This window comes from Peromyscus eremicus, chromosome 8a (assembly GCF_949786415.1).
Source record: "Peromyscus eremicus chromosome 8a, PerEre_H2_v1, whole genome shotgun sequence".
In the NCBI taxonomy this organism is placed as follows: domain Eukaryota; kingdom Metazoa; phylum Chordata; class Mammalia; order Rodentia; family Cricetidae; genus Peromyscus; species Peromyscus eremicus.
In genome coordinates this window covers 38,031,434-38,047,780 of record NC_081423.1, presented here as the reverse complement: position 1 = coordinate 38,047,780, position 16,347 = coordinate 38,031,434, and positions in this window count along the sequence as shown.

Below are 16,347 nucleotides of genomic sequence, written 5' to 3'. Positions count from 1 at the left end.
TAGATAGATAGATAGATAGATAGATAATAAACTCATTGTGTTGAAGTAGAAAGAACTTGGAACCAGAAAACCCTTATAACACATGGAGAAATGTGACTGTGGGTGACACAATAGGTTCTCAATTAATGTCACCTCAAGTCCCTGAGGCCTATTGACACTGGAGTCTTTTATGAAAATTCCCACAGCAACTTCATGGCAAAGAAGGTCCCCGAGACCAGTCTCTAGTCCATGTTGCTCTGTTTCCTTTGTTCTGTACGGTCTGGCATGAATTACAACCCTCACACTCTGGGCTTTGAATGACTGCATTTAGTAAGTGTGCTTGGATTGGGTGGTTTTTTTTGTTTGTATTTTGTTTTTATCAACTTGATCTGAACTGGGGTCATCTAGGAAGAGGGAGTTCAGCTGAGGACTGCCTCTATCAGATTGGCTGGTGGGCAAGTCTATGGGGCGTTTTCTTTTCTTTTTCTTTTTTTTCTTTTTCTTTTTTTTGTTTTTGTTTTTGTTTTGGGTTTTTTTTTTTTTTTTTTTTTTGTTTTTTTGGGTTTTTTTTTTTTTTTTTTTTTTTTTTGGTTTTTTTTTGGTTTTTTGAGACAGGGTTTCTCTGTGTAGCTTTGGAGCCTGTCCTGGATCTCGCTCTGTAGACCAGGCTGGCCTCAAACTCACAGAAGTCCGCCTGCCTCTGCCTCTCCAGTGCTGGGATTAAAGGCGTGCGCCACTACCGCCCGGCTTGTGGGACATTTTCTTGATTGATGATTGTAGAAGGGTCCAACCAACTGTGGGTGGTTCAACCCCTGGGCAGGTGGTCCTTGCATGTATAAGAAAACAAACTGCTTTCTACAGTCTACACAGAGGAGGCATGAATCCCAGGGATCCTGAGGTGGCTAAGGTAACTAAGGAGGGTGAGGTGGTAGGTAGCAAGTTCAAGGCCAGTCTCACTTGCACTATACAGTGAGACCCTGTTTCAAGAACAAAAGAAAAAAGAATTACCCCTCCCCTACAAAAATAACTAATAGCCTGAGCTACAAAGTGAAACACTATCTCAAAAAAAAGCCCTTCCCCCAAAACCAACCAGGCAAGAGACGAGCATGGAGGCTGGTGACATGACCTATGGCTCCATGACTTGGGGTGCCAGGGGAGGAGGATCACAAGTTCAAGGTCAGCCTGGGAAACTTAGTGAACATCTGTCTTAAGTTACCAAAAATAAAAAAGAATGGGGAATATAGCTCAGTTCGTAGAGTGCTTGCCTGGCACCATGAAGCCCTGGGTTCCAGCCTCAGCACCACATAAATGGGCAGGAGGATCACACACTCGAGAGTCTCAAAAGGAGGAGGAGAAAGAGGAGGCATAAACAGCTGGATTAGATGCGATGGCTCATCCTGTAATTCCAGCACCGGGGAGGCTGAAGTAGAAGGATCACCCGTGTGTGAGGCCAGCCTGGTCTCCAGAGGGAGTTCCAGAACAGTCCCGTACTCAGTGAGAGCTTGTCTAGAAGAGGGGAAAATATCATAGAGTGCCTGCTTCGTAAGTGCCAAAGCCCTGGATTTGATCCCCAGTGAAAGGAGGAGAGGGAGACCTTTGAAGCAGATCTGGCAGGTTTGTTCCTGAGAGATGCTCTCCACCAAGCAGCTTCCATTTGCCCTCAGGTTAAAGTTCAAATTCCTTTAGGGACTTGGAACTTACCCATTTCGTCTTCCGGCCACTCTTCCGATCCTGCCTTCCTTAGCTGGATAGATAGAAGGGTTTCTGTTCTCAGTCTGCAGTTCATCCGCACCTGCAGGCTTTCTCTGTGCGGTGTCCAACACCACCCCTACCCCAAAAACCCGACCTTCCACTTTAGCTAGTTTTCTTCTACCAGTTCAGGACTCTGCTAACATCATTTCTTGAGTGCTATTCAGATCCACTGGGTTGGTTTGTTTGTTTTTGAGACAGGGTCTCACTATATAGCCTTGACTGGCCTGGATCTCACTATGTAGACCAGGCTGGTCTCCAACTAAGAGATCTTCCTGCCTCTGCTTCCCATACCTGACCCCTGGTTTTATTAGTTCCTAGAATATTCAACACTTTCTACCTCAACTCTATTACACTTTTTTTTAGCATAGGGAATGTACATTTATTAAGAAAACATTAAAAAGATCTCCCAAAGGAGATATGATTTTCTTTTCTTTTTTTTTTTTCTTTCTTTTCCCCAAAAATTTGATACATAGTCTTTTGTTTTAAAACTTCAACTTTCATTTATTTGGAGGCAAGGCACATGCACCTTCACATACCTGTGGAGGTCAGAGGACAGTTTGCAAGAGTTGTTCATCTTCTTCTACCATGTGGGTCCCAGGAATCGAACTCAGGTCATCAGGCTTGGCTGCAAGTGCCTTTCCCTGCTGGGCCATCTAGCCAGTTCTCAAGGATAATGGATTTTGAACTCTTGATCCTTCTGCCTCCACTTTTCCAAGTGTAGCGATTATAGGTGTGTGTGCCCAGCTAATGTAATTTCTTTATTTGTTTATCTTAAAACAGCTACCCATCCCATCATCATGTCCTGCTTACTTTATTTTATTTTATTTTATTTTATTTTGGTTTTTCGAGACAGGGTTTCTCTGTGTAGCTTTGCGCCTCTCCTGGCACTCACTTGGTAGCCCAGGCTGGCCTCGAACTCACAGAGATCCGCCTGGCTCTTCCCAAGTGCTGGGATTAAAGGCGTGCGCCACCACCGCCCGGCCCCTGCTTATTTTATACACTGGATTATAAGGTCTACAAAGTCTTCGTTTGCAGCAGATGAGGCTTGATATTTATTAGCTTGGTAAATATCTATCACATAGTATCAAATGAAGCACACTTTGGCACCCAGAAGGAGCAGAGTGGCAGGCAGCTGCTGCTAACCATTTGAGCCCACAAGACTAGCCTGATGCTATGTGAGACTCGAGGCATGTGGGCTGTTCTGAGGAGGCTTGTTCAGGAGAGTTGACCCGCAGTGGGCTGTGGGAAGAGGGTGGTGGAAACAGACGTTCTAGAGCCGTAGAGGAAGCGGTAGTAGGTTTTACTTCCTGTCTGAGAACATGGTCTCCTTCATCTCACCCCAGAGAGCTGGGCACTCAGTACCTTTTATCCTCTCCTTTAAAAAAAAAAATTTAAGGGGGCTGGAGAGATGACTTGTTGGTTAAGAGCACTGGCTGTCCTTCCAGGATTGGGGTTAATTCCCAGCACCCACAGGGCAGCTCATTACCATTTATAACTAACTCCAGTTCCAGGAAACCCGATGCCCTCTTCTGGTTTCTGTAGGCACCAGGCATACAAGTGATGCACAGACACAGATAAACGCAGGCAAAGCACCCATACACATAAATGAATACAGGAAACTGAAACGGAACTTAAAATCTCTTCTTGCCAAGAATTGTGGTGCACACTTTTATCCCAGCACTACCGAGGCAGAGGCAGGTAGATGTCTAAGAGAGTTCAAGGCCACAGTGGTCTACACAGTAAGTTCCAGGATAGCCAGAGCTATGTAGGGGAACCCTGTCTGAAACAGAACAAGAAAAACAACAAAAATGTAATTACATTAATTTCTTCTCTCCTTCTACCCTGTGGGTCCCAGGGATGGAGCTCCTGTTGTCAGGCCTGACAAGCCAAGCCTCTGCTTGCTGAGCCAACTTGCTGACCCTACCTTTCTGCTTGGTTGGTAAACAAGGCCTAGAAATGATGGAACAGGAGATTTTTGTTTAAGTGCTGATGCATTGTGTCCTCAAGGAAAACAGACCACGGGTTAATGAACAAAAAGGGCCGTGACAGCCAGAACACTGAAAGGCACCCCGTTGCTGAGTAAGTGCTTTAGGTTGGGAGGCCAGTGAGGGGTCAGCAAGCACCTAGATGGGGGTGGCAGGAGAGAGGCCCAGCTCCAAACAGCGATCTGTTTTGCAATCAAGAAGAGTTTGCAGAACTCAGAGGGGAGGGGGCCCTGGAGCTTCTGGTTTCCAGAGTAATTGGCAGATGGAATCTCTGAGTCAGCTCACAGGCAGCGAGTCAGTCAATTAGTGAGCGAGGTGCCCTGGCGGTGGTAGCTCACGACTTTAATCCCAGCACTTGGGAGGCAGAGACAGGAGGATCTATCTCTGTGAGTTCGAGGCCAGCCTGGTCTACAGAGCGAGTTCTAGGACAGCCAGGGCTACACAGAAAAACTCTGTCTCAAAAAAAATCTAAATAAATAAATAATAGTGAGTGAGGGATGGAGAGCTGTTCAGTGGTTAAGACCATGGACTGTCCTTGCAGAAGACCCAACTTTGGCTCTTAGCACCTATGTTGGGCAGCTCAAAACCACCCCTAATCCAGTTCCAGGGGATCTGAGTCTTTAGGCAGGCACCTGCACACTCATGTGCACACACACACACACACACACACACATAGAAGTGAGAGCTGGAGCCTGCTTCTGAATCAGCACCTTCCGGAGCCTGGACTTCCTTTTCTCAGCCGTGGAACAAGGCGCTGACATGCCAGTGTCTCTCTAGGGGTGGGATTTAAACTAGCAACCATCAGTCAGTCACACAATGACCCACACATAAGTGTTGACTTTGATTTACTACTTCCTTTTTTCGTAGCCCAGGCTGGCCTTGAACTTGATAGGTAGCTAAGGGTGACCTTGAACGTTATTTCTCCAGCTTTCACCTCCCTAGTATTGGAGTCACCAAACTTGGCTTTTGTGGGGCAGGAAACAAAACGTGGGACTTCGTGCATTCTAGACAAGCACTCTACCAAATTGAGAGCATCACCCTCATCCCCAGTTTAACTTTTTGAAAAGGCCTTGGGGCCTCATGAGAAAGGTGGTGTTGTCATTGCTGTTTTGTGGATGACACGGATACACAGGGAGGTTAAGTAACTGTTTACAGTCATACACTTGGTAGGAGGCAGATCTGGGTCTGAACCAGAGACACTGTCTTCAGAGTCCTTGCCAATAACCTCTGGGCCTGTGCCACCCAACTCAGTGGCTACTGGCCACGTGAGCTTACTGGGCACCTTGGGACGTGCCCAGTCCAAATTGGTAAGTGCCGAGATTGTAAAGTACACACTGTTTTTGAAGACGTATTCTAAAAAGAAAAAGAAAGAAAACGGCAAAATGGCTGGTCATCATAGCTTGGTTGTAGAATGCTTATTTAGTATGTATGAAGCCCTGGGTTCGATCCCCCGTACAGAAAAAACAAAAAAGAAAAATGTTCAATATAAGCCAGAGCATAGTTGCTCATACCAGTAATCCCAGCTCTTGGGAGATGGAGGCAAAAGGATTAGGAGTTCATGGTCAACCTTGGCTACATATCTGGTTTAAGGCCAGCCTGGGCTACATAAATCCCTGTCTCAAAAAAGAATTTATATTATTATATGTTGAAATAGTATTTTATTTATTTATTTTTTGAACATAGGGTTTCTCCATATAGCCCTAGCTGTTCTGGTACTCGCTCTGTAGACCAGGCTGGCCTTCAACTCAGAGATCCCCTTGCCTCTTCCTCTCGAGTGGGGTAATATTTGAATGTGTCAAGTTAAAGGATAAATATACATTTAAAATTTTGCAAAGCATGGAGACTCAACGCTTTTAATCCCGGCACTTTTGAGGCTAAGACAAAAGGATTGTCACATTTGAAACTGTCTAGGATATAAAATGAGACCCATTTTGTCTGTCTCAAAACAACAGAACTACAGAGACGGTATCAAATCCGCTGTAGTTACAATTATAAGCCGACATGTCTCAGAAAGTCAGGGGGACCTGTGCTCTGTGTTAGATTATTCAATGGTTAAGAGCACTGGCTACTCTTCCAGAGGACATGGGTTCAATTCTCAGCACCCACGTGGAGGCTCACAATGGTTTATAATTCTAATTCCAGGGGATCCAGCACCTCTTCTGATCTCCATGAGCACTGGATACACATGTGCACATGCATCATATACTCAGTCACACACATAAAAAATAAATATTATTTTTAAATTTCAAATATTAACAGGCCAGTGAGAGGGCTCAGCGGGTAAAGGTGCTTGCTGCACAAGCCTGGTAGGTAACCTAGTTTGATCCCAAGAGCCCGTATAAAGATGGAAGGAGCCAGGCAGTGCAGTGCACGCCTTTAAATCCCAGCACTCAGGTGGTAGAGGCAGGTGGATCTCTGTGGGTTCAAGGCCAGCCTGGTCTACAGAGTGAGTTTCAGGATAGCCAGGGCTACACAAAGAAACCCTGTCTCAAAAAGAAAATATATGGAAGGAGAGAACAGACTCCATAGAGCTGTCCTCAGACCTCAACATAGGTGCTATAAAGCACTCATCCACACCTACACTTCACACACACACACACACACACACACACACACACACACACACTAAATTTTGAATGTTTTAAATTAAATAATTTAATTTTACCTGTAAGGAGTATTATGTCAATCTATATAATCCCGTTTTCCCATTTACTCAAGGAGATGAGACAAAAGGATTACAGTTTGGGGTTAGGCCCTGTCTCAAGATAATAATAATAACAACAAAAGAGGTAGGAATGTAACTCAGGGGTAGAATAATACTTGCCTAATAAGCACAAAATCCTGAAAAGAAAATGACTTAAAAACAAACAAACAAAAAACTACTACCCAGTGTTGTTTCCATTTTCTCAGCCTTTCCTTGCTCATAAAAACCAGCCCCTGCTGAACGCTTTATTTCATGGAATGAAGTGTTGCCTGGTTCTAGGTAGAAAATAAAACCAATTAAGATCATGAGGCTAAATCATGATGACTTTGTCCTTTGACATTTTCATTTGGATGAGCAAACTTTATGGTTGATATGCATTTATCTTTTTTTTTAAGATTTATTTATTTATTATGTATGCAGAAGAGGCGCCAGATCTCATTACAGATGGTTGTGAGCCACCATGTGGTTGCTGGGACTTGAACTCAGGATCTCTGGAAGAGCAGTCAGTACTCTTAACCTCTGAGCCATCTCTCCAGCCCGCATTTATCTTTTTGGTGTTTTCGGTTCTGTTTTTTTGGTTTTTCGAGACAGGGTTTCTCTGTGTAGCTTTGCACCTTTCCCGGAACTCACTTGGTAGCCCAGGCTGGCCTCGAACTCACAGAGATCCACCTGGCTCTGCCTCCCGAGTGCTGGGATTAAAGGCGTGCGCCACCACCGCCCCCGCATTTATCTTTTTAAGATAGCATAAGCAGCAAAGACTGGGGAAGTGGAGGCAGAAGGATGACCAGCTTTGCCTACACAGCCTGAGATGCATGAAATCCTGCAGCGAGCATACTAGAAGCACAGGATGAGACTGGTGCATACCTGGAACTAGGCTACCCTCAGCAGGAGAGTCAGGAGTTTGAGGTCAAGCCTGGGCTAGATAATGAGACCCTGTCAGAAAATAGTTTAAAAAGGGCTGGGAGCCAGGCGTGGTGGCATATGCCTTTAATCCCAGTACTTGGGATGTAGAGGCAGACGCAAGCAGATCTCTGTGAGTTCAAGGCCAGTCTGGTCTACATAGTAAATTCCAAGGATATATAGGGCTATAGAGAGAGACCTTGCCTCAAAACAAACAAACAACAACAACAAAACAAATAAATAAAAAGGGTTGAGAGCCAAGTGCAGGGGTGCATGCTTGAAACCCCAGCTTCTGAGAAGTGTAGACAGGAGGATCAGAGTTTAGGGTCATCCTTGGTTATATAGTGAGTTGAAGGCCAGCCTAGGCTATGTGAGATCCTGTCTTAAACACACACACACACACACACACACACACACACACACACACACACACACACACTAGCACATGGGAGACCCTGGCACCAGTCTCCAATATTGAAAAAAAAGTCATGGGATTTATTTAGTATAGTCTTCCTCTTGAGAGGGCCGGTACCATATTGTCCTGATCACTACCACATCCTCACTGCCCAGCCCAGGTCTTACAACAGCCAGTGCCCAATAAATATTTGGAAAGTGAACGGAGACTGGAGGGGCAGGAGGAGCAGCATCACAGCCTAGGTCATCTGCATCATTAGCTCAGTGGCTCCTTAGCACGTTGGGTCAGTTCACTGTGGCCCCACAGCCTCCGTTCCCATAACTGTAAAACACACCTTGTTTAGTTTCTACTTCACAGGGCTTGGAGAGCATTTTGATCTATCTGTGTGTGGTGCTACAACCCGAAACCCCAGCATTTGGGAGGTGCAAGCAGGGCGATTAGGGGTTCAATTTCATCTGTGGTCGCACAGTGAGTTCCAGGCAGCTTGGGCTATATGAGACCCTGACTCAAACGAAAAGAAGGAAGGAAGGAAGGAAAAAGAGAGTCTGATGGGGAGAGTATATGTCATTGAAGCCCAGGTATCAGCGTGAGAACTGTCTTTCTTGCTTTGGAGTGAGGCTGCGTTAAGCAATCCACTCCAGGAGCCTTGCTGAACCAGGGCCAGACCAAGGCCGAAGACCAGAGGTGTGGTTCTGGTTCTGGAATGGGGACTAAACCTGAGACAGGGAGTGAGGCTGCCTGAAGAAATGTGACACTCAAGGGGGTACAATAAGCCGGTCAAGGAGGACAGAGACTCTGCTCCAGGGAATCCCCAGCTTTGCCCCTTCAAGGTCAGCTGGCATCAGCATAGGAGGCTTAAACCAGAAGACGGCATAAGTCACCTAGTCCAGGTTGCCTTCAGATAAGAAAATAGCCTGGAGAGAGAATTAAGAGTGGGATGTGTCAAGGACCCAGATATGCCAAGTCCTAGCCCAATGCTACTCCTTCTACACCATGATCCAAAGCAGAGAAAGCATTAGGAAGATTCCAAGAGAAACAGAATGCCTCAAATAGGGCGGGGGGTGGAGCTCAGTGGTAGAGTGCTTGCCTAGCACAGTAGAGATTTTGACAATCCCCAGGGCCACAAAAATGAATAAATGAATGAGGCATCTTGTTAGAATGTGGGGGCTAGTGATGTGCTCAATTAGCAGAGCTCTTGCCTGGCCTGCATGAAGCCTGTGTTCCCTAGCCTTACATAAGCTGGGCGTGGTGATGCCCACCTATAATGCTAGTGAGCAGAGGAGTATTGGATGTTCATAGTCATCCTTAGCTGTATAGTCAGCTCCAACTGGGAACCTGAGATCCTGTCTCAGGGTTGGAGTATGTGTGGAAGCGGGTAAGGGGGGAGCAGTTTCAGGAGGAAAGGAAGAAAAGGTCCTTTCTCTCAGAGGGAAGAGGACCATGCCTCTATATGAGTTAAGACTCACACAGAGCGGCTTGTTGAATATGTGATGGTACCAACGGGACATCGGGGAAACCTAACTTCATCACTGAGCTTTGCTGTGAACTAGCTCTGTGACCTTGGGCACACGCTGTCTTAGACCCTCAGAATGACCATTTGAAGCAGGAATGCAACAGTGAGTGCCCACAGAGCTGACCCTGGGGACAGGCTGGAAAACAGATCAGAAAGAGCTCGTGTAGTCCATCAGATTCTCGATAAAAGGGTGTCAAGTATGTGGGTTAAACCCCTGTGCCTCAGTGTCCACATCTGAAATGGGCGTGGTGGGGATCAAACTGGATGATTCTGGCATAGTCTCCAGACCTTACTGAGCCCTATTCATTACTATTACTAACTCTCATTTAGAACTCAGTAATGTCACAGGTAGAAGGAAAGCATCATTAACTTACCTAGAGAGAGGCAAACTAAGGCAGAGGAGTATTTACCAAATATCAGCAGCAGGAGAAGGGCTGGGGCCACACTAGGCAGAAGTCAGGACTCACAGGGCCAGCAGCTGCGTGAACATCTGTCAGCGGAGCTCAGGGGATGACGCAGCCACACAGCCAGTCTACAGCTACTGATGCTTTTCCAGCCAGCAGACTCAGCCTGTTTCCTCTGGGGCATTAAGAGCTGAGAAAAAGAAGCCCTGGGAAAACACCCTGGCTCCAGACGCCTCGGGTTTGGGCTTGTTGTTGTTGCTGTTTTGTCTTAAGAATTTCATGTTTTGGTTTTTTTTTTAATTCATGTGTATATATGTGTGTCTGCCGAGTTTATATGCACCACATATGTGCCCGTGCCTGCAGAAGCCAGAGGACGTCAGATCCCCTTTAACTGGAGTTACTGACAGTTGTGAGTGTGGGGGGCTGCAAGGGCAGTAAGATCCACTGGGCCATCTCTCCAGCCCCTGTGGGTTTTGGGGTTTTTTTTAGACTATTATTATTTTGTGTATACTTTGTGTGTTGTGGGGAGTATGCATGTGTGTATATCTTTGCCCACATGCAGTCAGGGTCAGAGATTCACTTTAGCACTTTCCTCAACCAACCTCCAGTTTATTTATTTACTTAAAGATTTATTTATTTTATATGTATGTGTACAGAGTATATTGCCTGTGTGTATTGGCTGTACACCAGGATATGCCTGGTGCCAAAGGTGGCCAGAACAGGGCATCTGATTTCCTGGAACTGGAGTTAAAGGCCGACTTTGAAGTAAGCTGTCCTACCTCATTTAAAACTCGCACTAGCTGGATGGCTGAGACGGCTCTGCAGGTAAATGGGTTCGCTGCTGAGTTTGACTCCTGGGACCTACATGGTGGAAGGAGAGAACCAACCCCTGCAAGCTGTTCTCTGACCTCCACTGGGTCACTGGCACACAATAAATAGATGAATAAATAAATGAAATTTAAAGCAATTAAAATGTTTTTGAAATATCCATTTGAGGGGAACAGAATTAAGAAGAAGAAAGGAAGAAAGAAGAAAGGAAAAAAAAGAAAGGAGAGAAAGAAGAAAGGAAGGACGTGATTTACCCATAGTCCACCTTCAGCCTCTGACCCACTCTCTGCTGGGAGGGGCAGCCTGTCTGGAGCATCAGCCATTTGCTCGCAGGACTTCGGCCAGCTCCTGAGACACTGAATGCCCCTAGACAGACTGGCAGGGGTCAGCTTAGGAGCCCCGTTTTCTTGTTTCAAGCTGAGGGGGACCCAAGGCGTATCGGGAATGGACTAATTCACTACCTTCCTGAGGTAGGGTAAGGGTTCTGGATTCTGCCCAGAACTTTAAGTCTGAGCAGGAAAGAGGATAAGACACAAGTGAGGCGGCCTGAGCTGGCTGTTCAACGGCAATGGCCAACGCCCAGAGAAAGGCAGGAGACGCGGTGACTCAGGCCCTTGGGTCGCTCCCCCTCTGTCCTCAGTGGGTTTGTATGCAGGTGACCCGGAGGTCTGGGCTGTTTGTAAAGGCAGTTGTTGAAACTTGAACGATCTGGTCTCCCAGGTGAGCCCGAACCTAGAAAAGACACAAGGAAGGCGGAGGGTAGCTACTGGAGTCGGACAGGCACCATCAGAAGGGAAGGGACATTTTGACGGAAAGCTTGGAGCCTTATCCAGCCTAGACGTACAGTCCACAGATGACTGTATTTTCAGTGAGACACGGAAAAATACCATCCAGATGAGAAGGATGAGTGAGATTGTTGTGAGGGACACCTCCCTTGCACCTTTAACTTTTTTTTTTTTTTTTTTTTTTTTTTTGTTATTGAATGTGTGGGTTTGGGTGTTATCGTGTGGGTGTTTTTTGTTATGGGTGGGTATACGTGTGCCACAGCATGTGTGTGGAGGTCAGAGGACAATGTTCGGTAATAGGTTCTCTCCATCTTTCTGTGGGTTCTGAGGATCGAACTTGGCTTGTTGGGCTTTGAGACAAATGCTTTTACCCTCTGAGCCATATCTCCAGCCCCACTCACTTTTTTAACCCCTTCAAGCCATGGGAGCTTTAATGCATCTCTCTTACCACAGCCTGTTGAAATCCTGCCCCCTCAAATGACAGCATTAGGAAGTGTGGCTGTGGGAAGGTGCTCCCGTCATGAGGGTGGGGCCACCATGAATGAGATTAGTGCCCATATAAAACGGGCTTCACTCATCATCATTGCAGGTAGCCTGAGAAGTCAGCCACCTCTGAGAGAGCAGGCCTCTCAGACACTGAATCTTTTGTCACCTTGATCTTCAACATCCCAGCCTCCAGAACTCAGGGACAAAGGCTTCTGCTGACTCCGGGTCACTTAGCTCATGCATGGGGCATGACTGTCTCAGAGAAACTCGACAAAGCCCATATTTGCTGGGCCAGTCCCTGGAAAGGCTGACGTACTAGCAGGACTGAGCCTGCTCTCCCTAGAGAGACCTGGCCTGCTTCATCCTCGGAATGAATTAGTGAGGCTCAAATGCACGAACAATTGAGCTTATGCACAATACCTGGCAGTCGAAAATGTTGGTATGTGTTTAGTGGAGGGTGCTTTCGTGATGAGCCCCCAGTAAAATCCTGGGGCACCAGGTCTCGATTGAGTGTCCCTGCGGAACAGCGGCTGAAGTGGTTTTTACATTTCTTCCCTGGAGGATCTGAACAGGTCCCGTGGGACTCAGCTAGGAGAGGACCTTCAGGGGCTTATGTCTGGCCTCCTCTGGACTTTGTCCCAGGCGCACTCTCTGTGAGCTGATTTTGCAACTTTTCAATGGGATAAATCATGTCCTACGCTAGCTTCTGTGGCTCCTCGGAGTAAATCAATGAACCAAGACATGGCCTTGGCCCCTCTCAGGAGGTAAGGCTAGTCTTCCCAGAAAAAACCAGAACCCGATGCCATCTTTCATGAGTAAATAAACCAGTGCTGGCCAATACGAGTCACAATTTTAAAATCTGCTATAGCCACTCTGAAATGAGTTCTTTCTGAAACATGGTCTTGTTATATAGCTTTGAGTGGTTGGTACTTACTATGTAACTAACCCTGGCTGGTCTTAAACTCATGGTAATCCTTCTGTTTCAGCCTCCCAAGCTCTGGGTTAGAGACGCACACCACTGGTGTTAAGTGGGCTGGTGTTAAGAGATTCTCTTGGCTAGGCAGTGGTGGCACACACCTTTAATCCCAGCACTGGGAGGCAGAGCCAGGCAGATCTCTGTGAGTTCCAGGCCAGCCTGGTCTACAGAACAAGTTCCAGGATAGGTTCCAAAGCTACACAGAGAAACTCTGTCTCAGAGAGAGAGAGAGAGAGAGAGAGAGAGAGAGAGAGAGAGAGAGAGAGATTGATTATTGATTCTCTTTGGTGATGGATCGTGGAGATAGAGCTGGTAACTGGCTGACTGGTTAGCACCGGTTTTGTTTGTAAGGATTAGGCAAGGAACTTCATTATCACAGACGGAAACTGGCCTGTTTGGGAAGTTCTGAGTTTTTTGTTTGTTTGTTTGTTTTTTAAGATAGGGTCTCACTTATAGCCCAGGCTGAACTGGACCCAGGATATCTCTATGAAATCCAGGCCAGTCATAAACCCCCAGCAATCTTCCTGCCTCAGCTCCCCACCCATCCACCCCCCAGTGCTAGGATCACAAGCATGAGCCGCTTCACCTAGCTGTCTGGATTTCCTTCTGTCTGTCTGTCTATCTATCTATCTTTCATCAATCTATTAATTTATTTTTGACTTTTTGAGACAGGGTCTCACTATGTAGCTAAAGAAATTGTTTTGGTTTGTTTTATTTTGTTTTTCAAGACAGGGTTTCTCTATGCAGCCCTGGCTGTCCTGGAACTCACTCTGTAGACCAGGCTGGCTGCACATGGAGATCCACCTGCCTCTGCCTCCCAAGTGCTGGAACTAAAGGCATGTGCCACCATCACCCAGCTAAGAAATAGTTTTAAATTTTATATTATTGTAGGTGTCTGAGTGTTTTGCCTATGTGTATGTGTCTGTGTACCTTGTGTGTGCTTGGTGCCCATGGAGGCCAGAAGAGAGCATCGGATGCCACAGAACTGGAGTTACAGATGGTTGTGAGCTGCCAGGTGGGTGCTGGGAACTGAACCCTGGTCTTCTGTGAGAGCAGCCAGTGCTCTTACCCTCCCCTCCAGCCCCTGTATTCTGGTTTCTTGGTAGTTCTTTTCAATTTGAGAAGTCCGTGGCCCAGGGCAGGAACCTGGTCTAGAACAACGACTTTCTATTGTTTATTTTTGGTGCCTCCTTCCCTGTGTCTCCCACCATCTTTCTGCTCTCTCATGTTCCTCTGTCCAAATCAAGGTCCTTCGTCACGTATGGTGCATGCATCTCTAACCCCAGCACTCCGGAGACTGAGATAGGAAGATTACCACAGTCTCAAGGCCAGCCTAGGCTATGTACTAAGTTCCAGGATAGCCCGTGTGTCAGAACAAAACAAACAAATCAAGGCCAGTCTGGGCAGATCAGAGTCCTGGGCCAACAGCTTCTCCACTGGATTCTGACCCTCCTTGCCTGCCTCTGGGATTAGTTACTGCTTCCTGCCCAGACAGTGGGGGCAAATGGCCCAGAGGCAGGGTCCCCAGGATGGGACCTCCTTTCCCATAGGGTCTTGTCTTTCTCATGGTGGCTTGTGGATCAAGGTTGGGAAGACGCCTGTGAGTTCAGGATGGCCCATTGCTATTCCCTGCTGGGCCAGCTCCCTTATACAAATATAAAACATGCAGAACATGCATGACTCAAGCCTCAAGGTGGGGCCTGGGAACCCTGGCCCTGGCTGCTGAGAGTCATGGGTCTCCTGTCCAGTGGTTTCACCATGGGCAAAGCATCTTCCCTTGTCTACAAAAAAAGGGGGTTTTGCCGGGCGGTGGTGGCGCACGCCTTTAATCCCAGCACTCGGGAGGCAGAGCCAGGCGGATCTCTGTGAGTTCGAGGCCAGCCTGGGCTACCAAGTGAGTTCCAGGAAAGGTGCAAAGCTACACAGAGAAACCCTGTCTCGGAAAACCAAAAAAAAAAAAAAAGGGGGGGGGGTTTGTAGTGACCAAGATGATACATGAGGACTGCCACAGTTTGAATCTGGAATGTCCCCAAAGGTCTCAAGTTTTGAACTAGCTGAGGATACTGTTTTGCGAGGTCCCGGAAGTTTTGGAAAGTGGATGAAGTGGATGTGGCCTTGGAGGTATAGTCTCCCTAGCTGCTTCCTGTCTTGCTCTCTGCTTCCTGGCCAGCCATACAGTGAGCAGCTGTCCTCTACAACATGGTCCCGCCTCCATGATGCTGTGCCCAAGTGCACAAGACCATAGTGACCATGGACTGACCCTCTGAAGCAGGGTGCTAAGATTACGCCTTCTTCCTTTGAGCTGCTGTGGCTGTTGGGATGAGAATGGCCCCCATAGGCTCACATACTCGAAGGTTTGGTCCCCAGCTGGTGGATTGTTGGGAAGGGTTACGAGGTATGGCCTTGTTGGAGGAGGTGTGCCACTGGGGGTGGGCTTTGAGGTTTCAAAAACCCATGACAGGACTAGTGTCTGTCTGTCTGTCTGTCTCTGTCTGTCTGTCTGTCTCTTTCTCTCTGTCTCTGTCTCTGTCTCTGTCTCTCTCTCTCTCTCTCTCTGTCTGTCTGTCTGCTGGCCGCGGATCAGGATATATCTCTCAGCTCCTTCTCCAGCACCATGCCTGCTGCCTTGCTTCCTGCCATCATGATAATGGACTCACTCTTGGAAACAGTAGGCAAAGCCTTTAATTAAATGTTTCCTTTCCTAAGAGATGCCTTAGTCATGGTGTCTCTTTACAGCAACAGAACAGTGACTAAGACGGCTGTTTGTCGTCAGGTATTTGGTCAGAGTGTTGAGAGAGAACTAATATAAGGAAGGATTTGATTCTGGACATGGAATCCAGTCCCTCCTTATTCTGTGGTTATGATTGGTCCAGGTGCTGCAGTGAGGCTGGGGATGTAGCTCAGTTGGTAGGATGTTTGCCTGACATGCACAAAGCCTGTGTTTGATCCCCAGAACGACATAAACCGAGTACGGTGGTACATGACTGTTACCCTAGCAGAGACAGGAGGTACATGACTGTTACCCTAGCAGAGACAGGAGGATCAGAAGTTCAAGGTCAGCCTCAGCTACAAAACAAGTTGGAGACATTAGTCTGAGCTAATTAAGACCCCATCTGTACATAAAGCCAATGACAGTTTCCATGTAGAGATACAAAACAACTCTCACCTCAAAAAAGAGTAAGAATTTATTCTTGTGCCAGTATGAGCGTCTATGGCTAGGATTCAGTTGCCCTAAGTAACATGTTCTTCCTTAGTAGTGGTTCCATGAGAGTTCACTAGTTACAGAACAAAGAAAGTCATAAGTCAAGGCTTTATGAAACACTCGAGAGAGGACCTCAGGGAGGCAGGCTACTGCCGAGGAGGGAAGTCTCTGCCGGAGGCTTCAGGTGCTGTTTGATATCATGCTTAGCTTTTGGATTAATGGAAACTAGTGCTCTGCTAAGAATATAGATTTAAGATGTTTTTCCCTAAGGTTGTTGTTAGGTTTTTGTTTTCAATGTGTGTGAGTGTTTTGCCTGCTTGTATGTCTGCAGAGTGGCCAACGGTGGATAACTAAACCCCTGGGACTGGAATAATAGACAGTTGTGAGCAATGTGGGTGATAGGAATTGAACCCAGGTC